At 41.5% G+C, this 19455-nt stretch overlaps 1 long non-coding RNA gene across 2 annotated transcripts in view; it reads right to left on the bottom strand.

The window, feature by feature from the left end:
- Nucleotides 1-1516: 1516 nt before the first annotated feature.
- LOC114117501 (uncharacterized) overlaps nt 1517-19455 on the bottom strand; it is a 30650-nt gene continuing 12711 nt past the window's right edge. Inside the window, exon 6 of one of the 2 annotated variants that reach the window (XR_006055869.2) lies at nt 1517-19195. This is a non-coding gene — a long non-coding RNA (uncharacterized LOC114117501). The remainder of the gene's footprint in view (nt 19196-19455) is intronic. The other variant, XR_009595911.1, reaches the window with a different exon arrangement.

Raw genomic sequence — 19455 nt, 5'->3', positions numbered from 1 at the left:
AGGGCAAGTGCAAGCAGTAAGCATGCAGAAGGCAGACGACACTGCGGAGGAAATCAGACTTTGGTAATAAATATCCACTGACGCTTTCCACCACTGCCTCGATAGGTCACACGTTCTGTATTTTCTTTGTGGATCTCATCACACTTGATAGTATTAAACTCAAAGTTTTGTCAGTCTGATGGAAGAAAAATGGTGTCTCTTTCTGCTTTGTCTGCATGGTCAATTATATTTTCACATGGTTATTACCCTTCTGTACTTCCTTTTCTGTGAATTGCATAAACACATCCTTGCCCATTCTCATGTAAGTAATATTCATTTTATCTAGTAATATTGATGTTGATTATTAAAATAATGGGCTTTCCTGTTAGCTTATGTGGTAAAGAATCTGCTTGCAATGTGGGAGACCATGGTTCAGTCCCTGGGTTGGGAAGATCCTCTGGAGAAGGAAATGGCAACCCACTCCTGTATTCTTGGCTGGAGAATCCCATGGATGGGTTAACCTGGAGGGCTACAGTCTGTGGGGTCTCAAAGTGACCAGCACTTTCACTTTCATTAAAGTAATATAACTAACATATATTAGCTAGTATATTGATTTTTATCTATAACATGTTGATATGCATATGATATAATCCAAGTAATACAATGATACATTGTAGAACTAATGTATATGGCATTAATAACAATGTATGGAGTATTTAATGATGATTACATATAATAATATGATAATATTAACTGTAATAATCTTTACAAAAATATCAGTTGATATTAATACAATTATTTTATTTACTATAATAATATATATTAATGTGTTGTTTTAATTAAATTCTATTACTATATTATTAATATATTAGTGTCATGAATATTTATGATTTTTTGTTGTATATATTACTAAACTTCTTCAATAGAAGTGAATGTTGGATTACAAAGGAAGTCCATGTTCATTGCTTTTATTTACCTAACTTCTCAGTAAACCTCTTATGATTTGACTTCTGACCCTAACATCCTACAGAAATTCCTTTCATTAAAGTCTTCAGTGATCTTCAGAGTCAAATCCAAAGATTTATTTTTAATCTTGATCTGACTTATATGAAGCCTTATATGCATTCTGAAACTCTCTTCTTTCTTTTTTTTCAATATAAATTTATTTATTTTAATTGGAGGCTAATTACTTTACAATATTGTATTGGTTTTGCCATACATCAACATGAATCTGCCACGGGTGTACACGTGTTCCCCATCCTGAACCCCCCTCCCACCTCCCTTCCCATACCATCCCTCTGGGTCATCCCGGTGCACCAGCCCCAAGCATCCTGTATCATGCATCGAACCTGGACTGGTGATTCATTTCATATATGATATTATACATGTTTCAATGCCATTCTCCCAAATCATCCCACCCTCTCCCTCTCCCACAGAGTCCAAAAGACTCTTCTATACATCTGTGTCTCTTTTGCTGTCCCGCATACAGGGTTATCATTACCATCTTTCTAAATTCCATATATATGCATTAGTATACTGTACTGGTGTTTTTCTTTCTGGCTTATTTCACTCTGTATAATAGGCTCCAGTTTCATCCACCTCATTAGAACTGATTTGAATGTATTCTTTTTAATGGCTGAGTAATACTCCATTGTGTATATGTACCACAGCTTTCTTATCCATTCATCTGCTGATGGACGTCTAGGTTGCTTCCATGTCCTGGCTATTATAAACAGTGCTGCGATGAACATTGGGGTACACGTGTCTCTTTCAATTCTGGTTTCCTCAGTGTGTATGCCCAGTAGGGGGATTGCTGGGTCATAAGGCAGTTCTATTTCCAGTTTTTTAAGGAATCTCCACACTGTTCTCCATAGGGGCTGTACTAGTTTGCAACAGTGTAAGAGGGTTCCCTTTTCTCCACACCCTCTCCAGTATTTATTACTTGTAGACCTTTGGATAGCAGCCATTCTGACTGGCATGAAATGGTTCCTCATTGTGGTTTTGATTTGCATTTCTTTGATAATGAATGATGTTGGGCATCTTTTCATGTGTTTGATGGCACCCCACTCCAGTACTCTTGACTGGAGAATCCCATGGACGGAGGAGCCTGGTAGGCTGCAGTCCATGGGGTCGTGAAGAGTCAGACACGACTGAGCGACTTCACTTTCACTTTTCACTTTCATGCATTGGAGAAGGAAATGGCAACCCACTCCAGTGTTCTTGCCTGGAGAATCTCAGGGATGGGGGAGCCTGGCGGACTGCTGTCTCTGGGGTCGCACAGAGTTGGACACAACTGAAGCAATAGCAGTAGCAGCAGCAGCCATCTGTATGTCTTCTTTGGAGAAATGTCTGTTTAGTTCTTCAGCCCATTTTTTGATTGGGTCATTTATTTTTCTGGAATCAAGCTGCAGGAGTTGCTTGTATATTTTTGAGATTAGTTCTTTGTCAGTTGCTTCATTTGCTATTATTTTCTTCCATTCTGAAGGCTGTCTTTTCACCTTGCTTATAGTTTCCTTTGTTGTGCAGAAGCTTTTAATTTTAATTAGGTCCCATTTGTTTATTTTTGCTTTTATTTCCAATATTCTGGGAGGTGGGTCATAGAGGATCCTGCTGTGATTTATGTTGGAGAGTGTTTTGCCTATGTTCTCCTCTAGGAGTTTTATAGTTTCTGGTCTTATGTTTAGATCTTTAATCCATTTTGAGTTTATTTTTGTGTATGGTGTTAGAAAGTGTTCTAGTTTCATTCTTTTACAAGTGGTTGACCAGTTTTCCCAGCACCATTTGTTAAAGAGATTGTCTTTTCTCCATTGTATATTCTTGCCTCCTTTGTCAAAGATAAGGTGTCCATAGGTGCATGGATTTATCTCTGGGCTTTCTATTTTGTTCCACTGATCTATATCTGTCTTTGTGCCAGTACCATACTGTCTTGATGACTGTGGCTTTGTAGTAGACCCAGAAGTCAGGCAGGTTGATTCCTCCTGTTCCATTCTTCTTTCTCAAGATTGCTTTGGCTATTCCAGGTTTTTTGTATTTCCATACAAATTGTGAAATTATTTGTTCTAGCTCTGTGAAAAATACCATTGGTAACTTGATAGGGATTGCATTGAATCTATAGATTGCTTTGGGTAGTATACTCATTTTCACTATGTTGATTCTTCTGATCCATGAACATGGTATATTTCTCCATCTATTAGTGTCCTCTTTGATTTCTTTCACCAGTGTTTCCTAGTTTTCTATATATAGGTCTTTAGTTTCTTTAGGTAGATATATTGCTAAGTATTTTATTCTTTTCATTGCAATGGTGAATGGAATTGTTTCCTTAATTTCTCTTTCTATTTTCTCATTATTAGTGTATAGGAATGCAAGGGATTTCTGTGTGTTTATTTTATATCCTGCAACTTTACTATATTCATTGATTAGTCCTAATAATTTTCTGGTGGAATCTTTAGGGTTTTATATGTAGAGGATCATGTCATCTGCAAACAGTGAGAGTTTTACTTCTTCTTTTCCAATGTGGATTGCTTTTATTTCTTTTTCTGCTCTGATTGTTGTGGCCAAAACTTCCAAAACTATGTTGAATAGTAGTGGTGAAAGTGGGCACCCTTGTCTTGTTCCTGACTTTAGGGGAAATGCTTTCAATTTTTCACCATTGAGGATAATGTTTGCTGTGGGTTTGTCATATGTAGCTTTTATTATGTTGAGGTATGTTCCTTCTATTCCTGCTTTCTGGAGAGTTTTTTTTTTTTAATCATAAATGGATGTTAAATTTTGTCAAAGGCTTTCTCTGCATCTGTTGAGATAATCATATGGCTTTTATTTTTCAATTTATTAATGTGGTGTATTACATTGATTGATTTGCAGATATTGAAGAATCCTTGCATCCCTGGGATAAAGCCCACTTGGTCATGGTGTATGATCTTTTTAATGTGTTGTTGGATTCTGATTGCTAGAATTTTGTTAAGGATTTTTGCATCTATGTTCATCAGTGATATTGGCCTGTAGTTTTCTTTTTTGTGGCATCTTTGTCAGGTTTTGGTATTAGGGTGATGGTGGGCTCATAGAATGAGTTTGGAAGTTTACCTTCCTCTGCAATTTTCTGGAAGAGTTTGAGTAGGATAGGTGTTAGCTCTTCTCAAAATTTTTGGTAGAATTCAGCTGTGAAGCCATCTGGACCTGGGCTTTTGTTTGCTGGAAGATTTCTGATTACAGTTTCAATTTCTGTGCTTGTGATGGGTCTGTCAAGATTTATATTTCTTCCTGGTTCAGTTTTGGAAAGTTGTACTTTTCTAAGAATTTGTCCATTTCTTCCAAGTTGTCCATTTTATTGGCATATAATTGCTGATAGTAGTCTCTTATGATCCTTTGTATTTCTGTGTTGTCTGTTGTGATCTCTCCATTTTCATTTCTAATTTTATTGATTTGATTTTTCTCCCTTTGTTTCTTAATGAGTCTGGCTAATGGTTTGTCAATTTTATTTATCCTTTCAATGAACCAGCTTTTAGCTCTGTTGATTTGTGCTATGGTCTCCTTTGTTTCTTTTGGATTTATTTCTGCCCTAATTTTTAAGATTTCTTTCCTTCCACTAACCCTGGGATTTTTCATTTCTTCCTTTTCTATTGCTTTAGGTGTAGAGTTAGGTTATTTATTTGACTTTTTTCTTGTTTCTTGAGGTATGCCTGTATTGCTATGAACCTTCCCCTTAGCACTGCTTTTACAGTGTCCCACAGGTTTTGGGTTGTTGTGTTTTCATTTTCATTCGTTTCTATGATTATTTTGATTTCTTCTGTGATTTGTTGATTATTCAGCAGCGTGTTGTTCAGCCTCCATATGTTGGAATTTTTAATAGTTTTTCTCCTGTAATTAAGACCTAATCTTACTGCATTGTGGTCAGAAAAGATGCTTGCAATGATTTCAATTTTTTTGAATTTACCAAGGCTAGATTTATGGCCCAGGATGTGATCTATCCTGGAGAAAGTTCCATGTGCGCTTGAGAAAAAGGTGAAATTCATTGTTTTGGGGTGAAATGTCCTATAGATATCAATTAGGTCTAACTGGTCTAATGTATCATTTAAAGTTTGTGTTTCCTTGTTAATTTTCTGTTTAGTTGATCTATCCATAGGTGTGAGTGGGGTATTAAAGCCTCCCACAATTATTGTGTTATTGTTAATTTCCCTTTCACACTTGTTAGCATTTGTCTTACATATTGTCTTACATAGTGTTTTTGATCTCATTTATTGCATTATTCATTATATACTGACTCTTTTTTATTTCTTCTAGGTCTTTGTTAAACCTTTCTTGCATCTTATCAATCCTTGTCTCCAGGCTATTTATCTGTGATTCCATTTTGTGGTGCTCCTATGTTGGGTGCATATATATTTATAAGTGTTATATCTTCTTCTTGGATTGATCCTTTGATCATTATGTAGTGTCCTTCTTTGTCTCTTTTCACAGCCTTTGTTTTAAAGTCTATTTTATCTGATATGAGTATTGCTACTCCTGCTTTCTTTTGGTCTCTATTTGGATGGAATATCTTTTTCCAGCCCTTCACTTTCAGTCTGTATGCGTCCCTTGTTGTGAGGTGGGTCTCTTGTAGATAACATATATAGGGGTCATGTTTTTGTATCCATTCAGCCAGTCTTTGTCTTTTGGTTGGGGCATTCAACCCATTTACGTTTAAGGTAATTGATAAGTATGATCCTGTTGCTATTTACTTTATTGTTTTGGGTTTGAATTTATACACTCTTTTTGTGTTTCCTGTCTAGAGAAGATCCTTTAGCATTTGTTGGAGAGCTGGTTTGGTGGTGCTGAATTCTCTCAGCTTTTGCTTGTCTGTAAAGCTTTTGATTTCTCCTTCATATTTGAATAAGATCCTTGCTAGGTACAGTAATCTGGGCTGTAGGTTATTTTCTTTCATCACTTTAAGTATGTCTTGCCATTCCCTTCTGGCCTGAAGAGTCTCTATTGAAAGCTCAGCTATTATCCTTATGGGAATCCCCTTGTATGTTATTTGTTGTTTTCCCTTGCTGCTTTTAATATTTGTTCTTTGTGTTTGATCTTTGTTAATTTGATTAATATGTGTCTTGGGGTGTTTCACCTTGGGTTTATCCTGTTTGGGACGCTCTGGGTTTCTTGGACTTGGGTGATTATTTCCTTCCCCATTTTAGGGAAGTTTTCAACTATTATCTCCTCAAGTATTTTTTCATGGTCTTTCTTTTTGCCTTCTTCTGGGATTCCTATGATTCAAATGTTGGGGCATTTAACATTTTCCTGGAGGTCTCTGAGATTGTCCTCATTTCTTTTAATTCATTTTTCTTTTTTCCTCTCTGATTCATTTATTTCTACGATTCTATCTTCTACTTCACTAATCCTATCTTCTGCCTCCATTATTCTACTATTTGTTCCCTCCAGAGTGTTTTTGATCTCATTTATTGCATTATTCATTATATACTGACTCTTTTTTATTTCTTGTAGGTCTTTGTTAAACCTTTCTTGCATCTTATCAATCCTTGTCTCCAGGCTATTTATCTGTGATTCCATTTTGATTTCAAGATTTTGGATCATTTTCTATCATTTTCTATTTTATTTGGAATTCTTAATCAGGTAGATTCCCAATCTCATCCTCTTTTGTTTGGTTTGGTGGGCATTTATCCTGTTCCTTTACCTGTTGGGTATTCCTCTGTCTCTTCATCCTGTTTATATTGCTGTGTTTGGGGTGGCCTTTCTGTATGCTGGCAGTTTGTGGAGTTCTCTTTATTGTTGAGTTTCCTCGCTATGGGTGGGGGTGTATGGGTGGCTTGTCAAGGTTTCCTGGTTAGGGAAGCTTGTGTAGGTGTTCTGGTGGGTGGAGCTGGATTTCTTCTCTCTGGAGTGCAATGAAGTGTCCAGGAATGAGTTATGAAATGTCAATGGATTTGGAGTGACTTTCGGCAGCCTGTATATTGAAGCTCAGCGCTGTGTTCCTGTGTTGCTGGAGAACTTCCGTGGTATGTCTTGCTCTGGAACTTATTGGTCCTTGGGTGGTGCTTGGTTCCAGTGTAGGTATGGAGGCGTTTGATGAGCTCCTGTTGATTATTGTTCCCTGGAGTCAGGAGTTCTCTGGTGTTCTCAGGATTTGGACTTAAGCCTCCTGCTTCTGGTTTTCAGTCTTAGTTTTACAGTAACCTCAAGACTTCTCCATCTATACAGCACTGATGATAAAACATCTAGGTTAAAGATGAAAAGTTTCTCCACAGTGAGGGACACCAGGAGAGGTTCCCAGAGTTACACGGAGAAGAGAATAGGGAAGAGGGAGTTAGAGGTGACCCGAATGAGATGAGGTGGAATTAAGAGAAGAGAGAGCAAGCTAGCCAGTAATCACTTCCTTATGTGCACTCCACAGTCTGGACTGCTCAGAGATGTTCATGGAGTTATACAGAGAAGAGAAGAGGGAGGAAGGAGACAGAGGTGGCCAGGAGGATAAAGGGGGGAATCAAAAGGAGAGAGACAGATCCAGCCAGTAATCAGTTCCCTAAGTGTTCTCTACCATCTGGAACACACAAAGAGATTCACAGAGTTGGGTAGAGAAGAGAAGGGGGAGGGAGGAGATAGAGGTGACCTGTTGGAGAAAAAGGAGAGTCCAAAGGGGGAAAGAGCAGTCAAGCCAGTTATCTTGCTCCCAAGTAAAAATGGGTACTGAAGATTGGGTCCTTAAAGGTACAGAATTGATAACAAATACCAAAAAGCAAAGATTAAAAATCTAGAGTAGAGGTTGGATTTCCAAAAATACAATATTATAGAAAAGAAAAAAAAAGACACAAAAATTATAAAATATATATATGAAGTTTGCTTTAAAACTAGGGTCTCTTTTTTTTGCAAAGTAATAGTAGGTTATAAAAATTAAAATTAAAGGAGTAATAGAGGACTGAAAATTAAAAAAAAATTTTTTTAATGATAGTAAAAATATATCTAGGACTTTCTCTGGTGTTGTTGTGGGCAGTGTGGGGTCAGTTCATTTTCGGATAGTTCCTTGGTCCGGCTTATATTTCCCAAGATCTATAGGCCCTTCCTATATAGTCAGTACTAACTACAGGGTTTTAATCTATTGCACCTGTCACTTTCAAGACTGTTCCCTCCGTTTTATCTTCTTCTGTTTGCTGGTCTCTTCAGTGTCTGATTTCCACCCTGACACAAGTGGGGAGATGGTGGACACTTTTTTTAGGCTCACTTGTTCAGTTGCACTGTGGGGAGGGAGGGACACTGCAAACAAATAACACTGGCATGTGCTTGCAGTGTCTCAGCCACACTGGACCTGCCCCTGCTCACGGTGCGTGTGCCCTCCCTGCCCACACTGCTCAGGCTCTAGGTTGCTCCTCCAGGAACCGTCCGAGGCCTGCCCTGGGTTGCATGCACCTCCCAGGTCTAAGCCGCTCAGGTTCAGGCACTCAGGTGGTCCTCAGAGGCACAGACTTGGTTGAGCCTGCGTTTTGTCCCCTTCCCAGGTCCGAGCAGCTCAGGTAATGAGGTGTTTGGCGAGCACGGTCACTGCAACTTATCGCCTCCCCCGTCCCTGCCGCTCAGTTTTCTGGGTGTACAACCGGTGCACCTTCTCAGGCGGATGTTGACCGTCCAGAACCCAAATAAGTCTTAGTTAGCAAAGAAGCCTGCTTGCAGTTTGATAGATAATGCCTCTCTGGGGCTGTGATTGCCCCCTTCTGGCTCTGGCTGCCAGTCACCGGAGGAGGATGGTCTGCAGCGGGCTAGTCCTTTGTTCTGTGAGTGGGCCTGATGGTGTCTTAGGTTAGGGCTTTTTGTGTGGTAGCTGTGCCACAGTCTGGTTTGCTAGCCCAAGACATTTCCCTCAGATTGCCCTCAGGGCATTCAGGCCCAGTCCTTACTCTAAGCAATGCAGCCCGCGCCTCCCTGCCCAGCCCCTACTTGCTAGTGGCTGATGCAGGCATCTGTGCTGCTTCTCAGCTGGGGGAGTTACCGTTGGGCTCGTAATCTGTGGGTCTTAATTATTTATTTAGTTTTCCTCCCAGTTATGCTGCCCTCTGTGCTTCCAAGGCTCGCCACAGACTCGGCAGTGAGAGTGTTTCCTGGTGTTTGGAAACTTCTCTCTTTTTAAGACTCCCTTCCCAGGACGGAGCTCTGTTCCTACCTCGTTTGTCTCTCTTTTTGTCTTTTATATTTTTTCCTACCTCCTTTCAAAGACAGTGGGCTGCTTTTCTGGGTGCCTGATGTCCTCTGCCAGCATTCAGAAGTTGTTTTGTGGAATTTACTCAGCGTTTAAATGTTCTTTTGATGAATTTGTGGGGGAGAAAGTGGTCTCCCCATCCTATTCCTCCACCATCTTAGGACCTCCTCCCCAGCTCTCTTCTTTCTTAAAGTCCAGGAACTGCTCTTCTGGTTCTCTTCACCCCACACACACAAAAGTGAAGGTATTAGTCACTCAGTTGTGTTTGACTCTTTGCAACCCCATGGACTGTAGCCCATAGCCTGCCAGGCTCCTCTGTCTATGGAATTCTCCAGGAGAGAATACTGGCATGTGTAGCCATTCTCTTCCCAAGTCTCCAACAACTGTTCATCAGTCTTTTAGGCTTCGCCTCCTTTGACTTCCCTTAAATGTTTGGATTCTTCTAGCTTCTTTTTATGGGGTGGGGAGGTGCTGCACAGCATGTAAGATCTTAGCTCCCCAACCAGGGATTGAACCCACAGCCTCTACATTGGAAGGGGAAGTCTTAACCACTGGACCAGCAGGGAAGTCCTTATGTTCTGTCTGTGTTTATGTCTTTTGTTGTTTCCCACAGTCTTCTTTGGTGATTTCACCTAACCTCAGGTTTCAACAACCACTTAAACATTGTTACAAACCAAACATATTTTTTGCATTCAAGACATGTCACTCCATTTACAGTTTTTTGTATCTGACTCTTCTGGAAATCTCCACTTCAGTACCACATGGGCATACCCAGTGCAATATGTCCAAAATGGCAATCTCACCCCTTTGCCACCAATTTTCTCAAATTTCCTACTTTCACAATGAAAGTTGTGATAAATATAACAGTTCATTTTAGTTGTGACAAGTGTGATGAAGGAAATGTTCACTGGTGCCAGGAGACCATGTGTTAGTGAGATCTAACCTGGCTGATAGTCCTGATGGGTTTCCCTAAGAAAGGGACTTCTAAAGTGAGCTTCCCCGTAGCTCAGTGGTAAAGAATCCCCCTTCCAATGCAGGAGACACAGGTTCAATCCCTGCTCTGGGAACTAAGCCCATGTGCCATGATTATTGAGCCTGTGCTCTAGAGCCTGGGAGCCACAGGAAAAGCCACTGCAATGAGAAGCCCGCACACCACAGCTAGAGAAAGGCCCGTACAACAACAAAGACTCAGCCCAGCCAAAACTGAATAAACAAATAAATTAAGCTCCAAAGGATGAATAGAAATTTTCTACACAACAACCAAGTGGAGAGCTCCTCAGGCACAGGAAACAGCTCCTGTGAAATCTGCAAAGCAGCAGGGGATTTAGTGGGATCAATGGACTGAAAGGAGCTGAATGAATATAAGAGAAGAGTGAGAAGAGAATGCAGTAGTGGGCAGGTGGCGGGGATCATACAGACCCTGGAAGGACTAAAACACTGGTCTGCCTAAAGCCAGAGTCAACCCTTCCAAAAGTTAGTCGCCATTTGCAGATCTCTTTTGCAAGTTTGCCTACATGCTAAAACGTATTTGTAACCACATAATTGATACTGATGGCGCTTCGGCCATCATTTAAAGATATATACCATCTCCTCCTGCAAGGTTTCCAGCTAAGACTGAACAAGATGACACCACCTTCTTGTTTCAGCTCCCACTGAACAAAGGACTTTTCTGCAGTCTGTTCAGTGCCACGTCTTCCACGTTTCTGTGCTTTTTCTTGGTGATTGTTCTGTTTGAAATAGCCCCCAAGCAAAGTGCTGTCTGATGTTCCTGAGCACAAGAAGGTTGTGATGTGTCTTTGGAAGAAAATATGTGTGTTTAATAAACTCTGTTCAGGCATGAGTTACAGTGCTATGTCTATAGATTTAATGTTAAGGAATCTATCATATGCAAGCAAGCAAGCAATTGCTCAGTCATGTCCAACTCTTTGCAATCCCATGGACTGTAGCCTACCAGGCTTCTCTGTCCATGGCATTTTTCCAGGCAAGAGTACTGGAGTGGGTTGCCATTTCCTTCTCCAGGGATCTTCCTGACCCAGGGATTGAACCCAGGTCTCCTGCATTGCAGGCAGACACTTTGCCCTCTGAGCCACCAGGGAAGCTCATCATATGTGGCACCCAGAAAATGGAAGAAGAAATTCACTGGCCTGTGCCTTAGGCCACTCCAGAAAGTAGTAAGTATCTGTTGTGTGTGAAGAACCTACAGGAGAGATGGAAAAGAGTTTAACCTTGCAGATTTGAAGGAGAGAAGAGCAGAACACCATGTTGGAACTGCCCGCATCATTCTTCAGCCTACATATTCCATCACTTTAGCTCTGCACATAAAGAGTTAAATATTAGAGAAATGTTGCTTGGGCATAACTAGCTCTTATGGTACCTGAAGAAAGTTCCTGACCAGGGTTAGTTATGGCTGCTGCTTGTAGATAAGCTTGCTTTCAGCCTAGAAGCCTTGCTGAGATAAGAGATAAGAATGCTAAGGTAAAAATAACTGCTAACAACTTGAAATTTTTGCAGGAGATTTGTGACACAGCCTATATGAGCAAATAGAACAGAGACATGTTATGCTTCCTTGAAGGCTAGGTGTCCCCAAGACGTCTTCACTCATGTTTACCCTTTCAATCTTGACTCCTCTGACTTCCCCTTTTCCCTTAGCATAAAAGAAGCCTGGATGCTCTTCCGAGCTAAGATGGTTCTTTAGAACATTAGCCCACCACCTTCTTGGTTTGCTGGCCAAAGTCACTATTTCTTGCCCCAACATTTGTCCTTTGACTTACCGGCCTGTTTTGTGGAAAGTAGTACAAGTAAAACAGATTCAAAAAAGAAATACACAGTGGACATCATTGCTGTGAGGCCATTAAAGCCAAAGAAATTTACTATCACATTCCCCAGCATCAGGAAAACATTAAACTCTTGTGGGCCAGTGGTGGCTCACACTTTTCAAAAGCCAGTATAGCATAAAAATGTGAAACATTCAGATATGGCAGGCTCTGCAGGGCAGGAGGCTGGGGAAGAATTTTTTTAAGTGTCTGCTAAGTGTTATGTGTAGATCTTCAGGACTGATGAGATGGGCTTGTTTCACAAGGATGTTGGCAAATACAGAACACGAGTGGTGTTTTGGTCGATGACAACACAGGCCAGAAGCTCACGAGAATGTCATCCTCTGTTTCCCCTTGGAGCCGTAGCTCAATATTATTGGATTCAACACTGGTGGTGACCCTGTAGAACATTCAGTTCAGTTCAGTTCAGTCACTCAGTCATGTCCGACTCTTTGCGACCCCCATGGACTGCAGCAAGCCAGGCCTCCCCGTCCATCACCAACTCTCGGACTTTACCCACTCATGTCCATTGAGCCAGTGATGCCATCCAACCATCTCACCCTCTGTCATCCCCTTCTCCTCCTGCCTTCAATCTTTCCCAGCATCAGGGCCTTTTCTAATGAGTTGGTACTTCATATCAGGTGGCCAAAGTATAATTACCACGAATAATGGAGCCTGTATGGATGGGAGAGGGGAGAGTAGCACCTTCTCTTGAGGTTTCTTCCAAAAATAATTTTATTTATTTATTTACTTTCAGCTGTCCTAGTCGTCACTGCTCTGAGGGCTGCTGGTGGCAGCATGTGGAAGCTACTCTTTGTTGCCATGTGTGGGCGTCTCATTGCGCTGGCTTCTCCTGGGGAGCACAGACTTGGAAGCAACAGGCTTTAGTAGTCACGGTTCCTGGGCTCTAGAGCACGGGCCCAGTATTTGCGGCGTGTGGGCCTACTTGCTCCTCCGCCTGTGGGATCTTCTTGGTCCAGGGATCAGACCTGTGTCTCCTTCACTGGCAGGCGGATTCTACCCCTGAGCTATCAAGAAAGTCCAGCACCTTCTCTTCTATACCTAAGAATTCCCCCAATATTTTTGCTACAGTCTTCATGGTTCTAGGTTCTGATGGTTTTAGAGTCAAATACCCAAGGAATGAATTTTTCTGCCAGGGGATACAATGAGAGTCTTTCAAACATTTTTAAAAGCTTTAGCAGTCACTGCTATGTGTCTGTACTGTGGTGAGTGTATATATGTGTGTGTGTGTGTTTTTGTGTGTGTATGGGGGTCAGGGTAAGGGGTCTCCCATAAACGCACAATGTCATCTGTACTGCTGGTCACTGTAGTTAGGTGGTTTCCCTCCTAAACCTCCTCTGAACTAGTTTCCATGCCTGTTACTCCACTGAAAATGCTTGTCAACTTCACCAGTGACCTCCTTATTGCCAAACCCAATGAGTCTCTGACTTCAAAGTTCTCTACTTCTCAGTAACTTTTGACTTAGCTGACCACTATCCTATTTTAAAACTCTTCTCTCGGTTCTAGGATATCTTTGTCCCACTCTCCTTTTTTTTTTTTTTTTAACCTTTTAGGTTCATTTGCTAAGTTCTTCTCTGTGTGTGTGTGTGTTAGTCGATAAGTCCTATCCGATTCTTTGCAACCCCATGGTCTATAGCCTTCCAGGCTCCTCTGTCCATGGAATTCTCCAGGCAAGACAACTGGAGTGGGTTGCCATTTCCTTCTCCAGGGGATCTTCCTGACCCTGGGATCGAACCCAGGTCTCCTGCATTGCAGGCAGTTTCTTTACCATCTGCACTATAGGGAAGTCCCTAAATTCTTCTCGACTCAATCATTAAAATTTGATCCTCCTCAAAACTTGGTTCTGGGTCTTCTTCTCTTCAATACCTAAATATTTTTATCCACTGCAATATCTTCACTTACATTGTATACGTCACAGTTTCTAAATTAGTCTCTTCAGTTACATCTCTCTCCCCAGCCTCAAAGTCACACATCCAACCACACACGTGGCACCTGCCACCTGGTGTCTTCACAGATACCTCCAGGTCCATGCATCCAAAACAGGACTCCTGGTTGTCACCTCACAGCTCCAGGGTTCTTCTCCAGTCCCACTCTTGGCTCTCCCCCTATAACAACAAATGGTGATACATTCATCCAGGAACCAGAGGTAGAAATCTGGAAGTCATCCTTGACTCTCCTCTTGCTCATTTCTGAAGATCATTCCTTCAGAAATTTTACCTCCGATATACTTCAGCTCCGAGATCTCCTTCTTCCATACCTGCTATCCTAGGTGTCTACCATGATGCAGGTGAGAGAGAAGAACCGTGGACAGGATCAGGTTTCTTAATCTCAGATTTGTGACCCTAGAAGAGAGAGAACGCTTCTCTCTCCCAGCATTAACGTATGAAACCCCGAGAAAGGGCCAGGTTTGGGTCATTTGCCAGTCATTTTGACCAGGAAGGTGTGATGTTGTGGTTTTTCAGGCCTGGCTTCTGTGTCTAACCCTGTGGCCAGGAATCCAAGGAATGTAATTAGAATCCCTGGAGACACGTGGAGGAGAAACAGCGATTTCCCAAAGGGATGGTGGTGCTGTTACCAGAAGAAGATGAAGGTGACACCGTGAAGAATTGGGGCGAGTAGTCTAGACCTCCACCTGCCTTCTTAGTGCTCTGCTGTCCTGTGTACGCGTCCCAGAAGGACCAGAGCGCTTGACTCCTAAATGGCTTGGCGTCATCGTAATGCCGATGAGCTTTGAGGATTTTCTGGAATGGTGTTGTGTAGTGCTTACAAGTCAGATGGAGCCTTTAGGACTTTGAAAACACTACGAGACTCTGTTGAGTAAAGGGGTCAGGTAATGAGCAGAAGCTGTCTACTTCTGAGTTCTTTCTCAGTCTCAGGATACTTTCAGCTGAGTTCCCCAGATTGGCAGAATACACTAATGTCCATTCTACTCTCTGAACTATGATGTACAATTATACACACGAGAAAATTATACACATGAGAAAATCTACTCTTGAAGAGCTAAACAGTAAGACCTATATAAAAAGAGGTCACACTAGTTTTCTTCCACCTCAAGCCCACCTCCAAACACCCTCAGTAATTCAGATTAATCTAATCCACTAAAATGCATGAGTTGAACATTTTTAGAATTAGGAAGTGCAACTGGAATTTTGATTTCCCAAAACAGAAACCAATTAAGAGAAGCCTCCCACGGTCAGAGAACAATTCTAATCATTCATGTTCTTCTACTGAATGACCAGCAGAGGGCGAGCAAGATGACAAATAAAACCAGAGGCTTGGCGAAGGGTGAGGAGTGGCTTTTCTTCAAGTTCTCACAGAACCAACTTGCAAACATGATCTCTAATTTAGGGAGTGAGAAGAGAGCGAATACGGTGCTGACTTAACCTTGGCATTTTCAAGTTGCTTCTAGAAGATCTTAATCTGTGATAAAGACGAAATCCCTGCAGCCAGGACCCACTCAATTCACAGTCTCCGAGAGACAACTTGGGGGAAGATGTGCCGTGTGGAGAAAACCAACATATTTTTATTCTAATGACAGGACTTTGCAGGCTTGTAGCAACTAGAATCTAACCTCCCCTGAATACTTAAGTAATCACAAGGTCCTTAGGTTTGAAGGGGAAAGAACTGATTTTCATATACCCTAAGTTTCCAACTGAAGTCATACAGAAGCATTATGGGAAGAAAAGGCAAGATTTCATAAATCTGGATGCTAGATAAAAGTGAGAACATTCTATTAAAAATTTGAATATATAATGTATGGTCTCTGCTCTGTTTGGTTGCCTTGGAGGTCTTTTGGGTAAAGTATTTGTTATACTGTAATTCAGTGTGTCAAAGATCAGTTTATAGTCACCTACTCGATGAGAAATTTTATTATAAAATCCAGTCTGGGGACTTCCCTCATGGTCCAGTGGTTAAGAATCCACTTGTCAATGCAGGGATCATAGGTTTGATCCCCAATCCAGGAAGATCCCACATGCTGTGGAGGAACCAAGCCCAAGCGCCACAGCTACTGCAGTTCTTGCTCTTAGAGCCCATTCTCCGCAACAAAAGAAGCCACCACAGTGACAAGGCTGAGCAAAGCCACGGAGAGTAACCTCCACTTGCCCCAGCTAGAGAAAGCCCGCTCAGCACCGACAACCCAGTGCAGCCAAAGCTAAGTCAATAAATGAGAGTGTGTGTAAGTCCAGTCTCACTCGACCCTTTGTGACCCCATGGATTGTAGCCCGCCAGGCTCTTCTGTCCATGGGGTCTCCCAGGCAAGATTACTGGAGTGGGTGGCCATTTCCTTCTCCAGGGAATCTTCCCGACCCAGGGATCAAACACATGTCTAAGAATTGCTAAATGCTAAAAATATAGTTTTTAAAATATATAGATAAATAAATAAAACCCACTTTGGGCAAAAGCGAGGGGGAAATAGATCACCATGTATACATGGTTGGCTGGAGTGTAAATTGGTACAACTTTTGGAAAGCAGTTAGGCAAACCTCCCTCTGTATGAACAGCCTACACAACCCTTCATTCTCACTTCTGTAAAAACACTAGTAAGTGTTCAAAAATATATGTATGAGAATGTTGATTGTCGCACTCCTTGTACCAGCTACACTTTAGAAAGAGCTTGCTGCTGCTGCTAAGTTGCTTCAGTCGTTTCCGACTCTGTGCAACCCCATGGACTGCAGCCTACCAGGCTCCTCCATCCATTAGAAAGAGCTTATGGCTCCGTTAATGAATCCATGGAAGAGGTGATGGATATGGGGCACGTGCTGTGTGGTTCTTCATGTTTCCTTTAATCCTCACTGAAACATTTTGTTACAACACAGTTTGCATTAGTTCCCGTTCTTTTTCCCTGCAGTCTAACTGCTCTTCTCGCTCTGCTGTTGGAAAAATAAGAAAAGTGTGTATTTACTGATGTGACAAAATATCTATAACACACTGTTAAGACTTTTAAAAGTCAGCTGTTGAATATGTATGAATAGTATAATCACATAAAAACGACGCGACAATCTGTTGATAGAACGTGTTACATTGTTAGACATGGTTTCCTCTGGGGAGGGGACTGAAGGATGAAAATGAAAGGTAAGCAGGTTTGCCTTTTGCTGTATGCAGGTGCGTGCTTTTTATGTACACAAACACAAATTTCTGCTATAGAGATTTTTAAATACCAAAGCAAAAGCTTACTTATCTAGCTCTTCCACCTGGGACATCTAAGCCAGCTCTGTCGTGAGGGGGCCATAAAGAAGCCACATAGAAGGTTAGGTCTGAAAGATCAAAGAAAGCCAAGCCACGGAGCTGCAGTGGATCAACTGGAATTTTTTAGTGACTCTTCAGACCTGGATTTGAACCAGCAATATAGATTAACTGATTGACCTGACAATCCTTGGACTCAACTAATTTTATATCAGATGCTGATTCTAAACCAGATAGCTGAGAAGGGTGGATCCACATGTAATTGCTGAAAAATGTAAGCAGTATAATCTCAACCTAATTGACTAAACCATGCAACCCATGAAGTTTGATTTCTAAGTAGCATTGGGATTTCTTAATTAATATAAAAGTGAAAGAAATATTATACATTCATAATTAATGTGGCCATTGTGATGATGACAACTGCCATTTGAAAAATTCTCTTTGAAAGACAAATACCATATGATATCACTTATATGTGTAATCTGAATACGATGCAAATGAACCTATCTACAAAACAAAAACAGACTCACAGACATAGAGAGTGGATAAACAACAAGGTCCCACTGTATGACACAGGAACTATATTCAATATCCTATGATAAACTATTATGGGAAAGAATATTTTAAAAAAGAAAAATGTATATATGTGGATAATTGGGTCGTTTTGGTATACAGCAGTAACTAATACAACATTGTAAATCAACTATACTTCAACTTTTAAAAATTGATGTGAAAGATTATTTAAAATGGAGAAAAAGAAGAAAGATTCTCTTTGCTAAGCATGAAAGATGGCGCCTTTTGTAAGCTGACCAGGTGTGATCCATCCTTGGCCCATGAAAGGGATCATTCTCAGGGGAAGGTCTGGTTGGCTCTCCTGATGGGCAGCCCTCAAGATAGCTCTTATTTCTGCTTACATGGGACCCATAGAAGTGTTTCTCTTTCTATATACTCACCTTCTGCCTTGCATCCTCATCCTGGCTTTCAATTGACATGCTCCTCCAATCTGGCTTTATTTTGCCTCAGCCTCTCCCCAAATCAAATCTCATAACAAGCCATGGAGGTGTGGCAAAGAAACCAACATTACTGGGCCTGTGCTGTGTGCCAAGTACTGGACGAGGTGCTTGCCATGTTTGTCACTTAGTTCTAACGACACTTGAAGACAGGCCCTAGGGGACTTCCCTGGTGGTCCAGTGGCTAAGACTCCATGATCTCAATACAGGGGGCCTGGGTTTGATTCCTGGTTAAGGAAATAGATCTCACATGCTGCAACTACGAGCCAGCATAGCCAAATAAATAAATATATTAATAATAAAAAAGATAAGTTGTAGGACACCCCCTCTCCCAGTGAAAGAATAGATTCAGAAAAGCTGAAAGATAGCCTTGGCTCATGCAACTTGTTGGTGACCCAGCTGGGGTTTGGCCCTGGGTCTGCTGACCTCCAAAGTTGACACCCTTACAATAATCCATACTTCACTCAAATATGTATTTATATTTCTTGTGTTTATATCACTAGCTGTCAGATCTTTCTGGAGCAAATGCTTAGCATTTACAGAGTCATGAAATCCTGTGAAAGTAAATCCAACCCCACTGCATTTTCCCCAGCTTCCATCCAAACAGAAAGCTGAAAACTTTTCTGAACTGGAGGACTTTCCAGTACAAAGAACACAGGTCTGATCTGTCCAGTAAAAGAGCATTTGTGTCACAGGATGAATTCTAACGCAAGGATGTTAGAGGAAGAGTGGAGGTGCCATGGTGGCTGAAGAGGAGGGGGCAGGTCACTGACATCTCAGCCTTCCTCCGGAAGGTTAGCGTGGTAGCTAACCTTCTGGAAACTCTCGCTTTGGTCAATCTTCCTCTTCCTTGGAATGTGAAAGATTTTCAACCTGCTGGTGGAACTCTTTCTCAGAAAAGGAAGACCACCAACACATTCTCAGCCAGGGTGTGATCGTGCAAGCAGGAGGCAAGCGGTATTTTGCGGCTGGTGATATTGCGACATTCACATGGCTAGATTTGCTGGAGATCAGCCCTGAAGTCCAAGAAAAGATTAAGTATACCAGGAGTGTACAGACATGCTTAATGGAAAGAAGTAGAGCTCTTTAACATATCAACTCACAGTAAAATCACCTTGCTTTTCAAGATCTGGGTTTAACATGACTTCATTCAACCACCCATACCAGACTGCTGTTTGCAGCTTTGGTTTTACTGATGAGTTCAAGGATCCCCAGTTTTCTGCTGGGATGTAACCTTGACCAAGAACTCACAGTAATGAGGGGTGAAGAGACTAGA

Source organism: Ovis aries, chromosome 13, assembly GCF_016772045.2.
Source record: "Ovis aries strain OAR_USU_Benz2616 breed Rambouillet chromosome 13, ARS-UI_Ramb_v3.0, whole genome shotgun sequence".
Taxonomy (NCBI): Eukaryota; Metazoa; Chordata; class Mammalia; order Artiodactyla; family Bovidae; genus Ovis; species Ovis aries.
The sequence above is the reverse complement of the archived record's forward strand: the minus strand, read 5'-3'. Positions and strand labels throughout refer to the sequence as shown.